The 3,238-nt window shown below is 47.3% G+C and overlaps 1 pseudogene; it reads left to right on the top strand.

Moving 5' to 3' along the window:
- Window positions 1–1,421: 1,421 nt before the first annotated feature.
- LOC127906262 (uncharacterized) lies at window positions 1,422–1,562 on the top strand (annotated as a pseudogene).
- The last annotated feature ends 1,676 nt before the right edge of the window (window positions 1,563–3,238 follow it).

Raw genomic sequence — 3,238 nt, 5'->3', positions numbered from 1 at the left:
ATGTGGTTAATGTAGGGCTCATTAAATGTGGTTAATGTAGGGCTCATTAAATGTGGTTAATGTAGGGCTCATTAAATGTGGTTAATGTAGGGCTCATTAAATGTGGTTAATGTAGGGCTCATTAAATGGGGTTAATGTAGGGCTCATTAAATGTGGTTAATGTAGGGCTCATTAAATGTGGTTAATGTAGGGCTCATTAAATGTGGTTAATGTAGGGCTCATTAAATGTGGTTAATGTAGGGCTCATTAAATGTGGTTAATGCTCATTAAAGGGTTCATTAAATGTGGTTAATGTAGGGCTCATTAAATGTGGTTAATGTAGGGCTCATTAAATGTGGTTAATGTAGGGCTCATTAAATGTGGTTAATGTAGCTCATCAAATTAGAATGTTCATTAAATGCTGAATCAAAGCTCTCATCAATGTAGGGCCAGACATTTATAAATGCGTTATAATGCTTTTGAATGACACTTAAAGTTTTGGTGGAAATATTCAACCTTAATGCGCATTAAACAGGTGGATTCACAAGACACCAATCAAGTAGCTTATATACATGTATCTTCAAGTTTTGGTGGAAATTAGGCCTTAATGCGCATACAGGTGGATTAATGGCATTTTATGAAGTATCTTCATTAGTTATAGTGACTGAGTAAGTCTAATTATAAAAGTAAGCCTCCAAAGTGCCATGTTTCTTAGTTTATTATGTGGAGGAAACATTTAGGCAGCCAGGACCATCTGCTCCTTAGCTCTCTTACTGCAGTCCAGTGCCATAGACATCTTTGAAGTTTGGCCTCTAGTAATTTAGGAGGGACACTTTATGAAGGCCTTCTCACAATGGACTTATCATACAAGGCTCTACAGACAGATACAAAAAAAGACAGGCTATTTTTATTGTTCACGTTATTTTCGTTGACGATGTCTTGAAGTCAAGTCGTTCAACATTGAAATGCAGTTTTCTGTACCACACAGGACAACCAGGAAAAAGTGACGGTCGGTGGAACTCTGGTGCCACCAAGTGGACAATTGCTTCAGTTCGTTTGTGGCAGCAATGCTTCCAAATATACTTGATACAAGATCAAATGTTATGTCAATATTATTATCTCCAAATTGCCCCCCATCCCCCCCTCCCCACACGTAATATATTAATATTCCAATTTAGCTGTTGATCAGGTTAACGTGTTCTCTCATTTCTGATTGGAGGGCGGATGACCACGTGATCTTAGAACCTACAAATGTGTTACTTTGTAACAGTCAAACGTGGTTATTCCTGGCGTTGATCAACTCCCCATCCATGCCACCATTTATTTAAAGCATTATATTTTTTTTATGGAAAACAAAAAGCATACAGTGCTCATTTTGGTGTAATCATAAACGAATTTGACGTGTCGGAGAACGGCCACTTCGTCCCGAAATCATTGCAGGTATCGCTTCTCGGCCTTTTGGCTAAGATCAAGTGTAGTATCTGTTCTTACCCCTGCTGGCAGACACGAGGAGATCAGGGGGCCTGCTTCCTTCCACAGGTCCCTGGCGGCTCTGCACTCCCAGAGCATGTGCCTCACCGACTCTTCTTGGCCGCAGCCTGGTTGGGGGCACGCGGATGTCCTCGCCATGCCCCGTGAGTGCATAACGGCCCTGACCGGGAGGATCTCGTGGGCGACCATCCAGGACAGGTCCCGATGCCGATTCAGGAGAGCAGGATGGGCCACATTGCGCCAAACCGTTGTGGGCTCACCTATAGCGAGCCCGCGCACTGGACATACTGGTTCCCGCTCCTGCACAAGAGAGAGAAGAGAGCGGTGTTTTGTTAAGACCGTGACTGTTTCTTTTTCCAGTTTAAAATGTCTTAAAAACTTCTGGAGCTGGACGTAGGGCGGGGGTAGCAGGAAAGAGACTGGGGCTCGCAGGTCGACTGGGATCAGCCTCAGAATCCTGAGGTAAGATCCCAGCCAGAACCGTGCGAGGGCCTGGGTCTTGTTGTTGACCAGGGAGGTGGCAAGAGTCAGATGTAACGCTGTGTAGCGGCTGCCCAGGAACAAGTAGAGGTCAGGCAAGCCTTTCCCCCCCTTGGTCCTGGGCCTCTTGACCACCTCCCTCCTCAGCCTCTCCCACTTGCCTCCCCACAGGAAGTAAAAAAGCATTCGCTCCAGGTCTAAAATACTCTTTCGAGGGGGGATAAAAACAGAACTGATTAATAAAAGCACAGGTAAAATCACAGCTTTAATGATTAAAACCTTGCCCTCAAAAGTCAGCTGTCGTAGTCCCCAAAAACCCAGTCTCTGTCTTACAGTCCCCAGGATTCCACTCCAGTTACCGCTCCCTCCTCCCCCCCGGTCAAACTTTACCCCCAGTACCCTTATGTCTGTCCGTTTTACTGTCAGAGGTAGTCTGGTCAAGTCTGGGTCTGCCCACGGTCTGAAGAATTGGGCCTCTGTCTTGTCTCTGTTCAGTCTCGCCCCAGAGGCTCGTCCATACCAGTCAGTCCTGTCCAGGGTCCTGTCGACGGATAAAAGGTCGGTACATAAAATGTTGATGTCGTCCATGTAAAAGACGCACTTGCCTGCAACAGAACACACCCGAGAAGTTCTACGATGTGTCTCTCTACACCATCACACGGCTGGAGGAAGTAAGGGGGCTCTTCCGTGCTAACGCGACAGCACCCGCCCTCGTGGATTTTAACGTTGAGTCCATGTGCAGGCACAATATGAGGGTGCTAACGGTGCACATGTTCAACCCATGGGTCACTGAAGAAACGTTAGTGTGCTACCTCAGCCGGTATGTGACCATCTTGCCTGAAGTGAGAGACATTAAGGACGCCCTAGGCATCTGGACAGGGAAGAGGCAGTTTCGTGTGCTGCTAAAGGAGGACGAGACCGGCCATGATGGTTAACGCCATCCTCCCGCTTCTTTTTCTATCGGTGCAGACAGGGGCTACCTCATGTATGCTGGACAGCCTCGTTTCTGCAGGAAGTGTAGCACGTACGGGCACCTCGCGGATGCCTGCTCGCAGACAAGGTGCAGAAACTGTGGGACTATTGGACATACAATGAGGGATTGCACCGTGCCCAAGCGCTGCAGTTTGTGCAACTCGGAGGACCACCTGTTCCGTCCCCTCTTACGCCAGAGCGGTGAGCGGGAAAAGAGCGCAGAGCGGGAAAAGACCAGATGAGGGAGAAGGCATGGAACTACGCGCTATTGATGAGGTTGTGGATGAGCTAGTGATGGAGAGAGAACTGCAAGAGT

The sequence above is a fragment of the Oncorhynchus keta genome, chromosome 11 (genome assembly GCF_023373465.1).
Source record: "Oncorhynchus keta strain PuntledgeMale-10-30-2019 chromosome 11, Oket_V2, whole genome shotgun sequence".
Lineage (NCBI taxonomy): Eukaryota > Metazoa > Chordata > Actinopteri > Salmoniformes > Salmonidae > Oncorhynchus > Oncorhynchus keta.
Note: the sequence above shows the minus strand (reverse complement) of the source record. Positions and strands in the feature narration are given on the sequence as shown.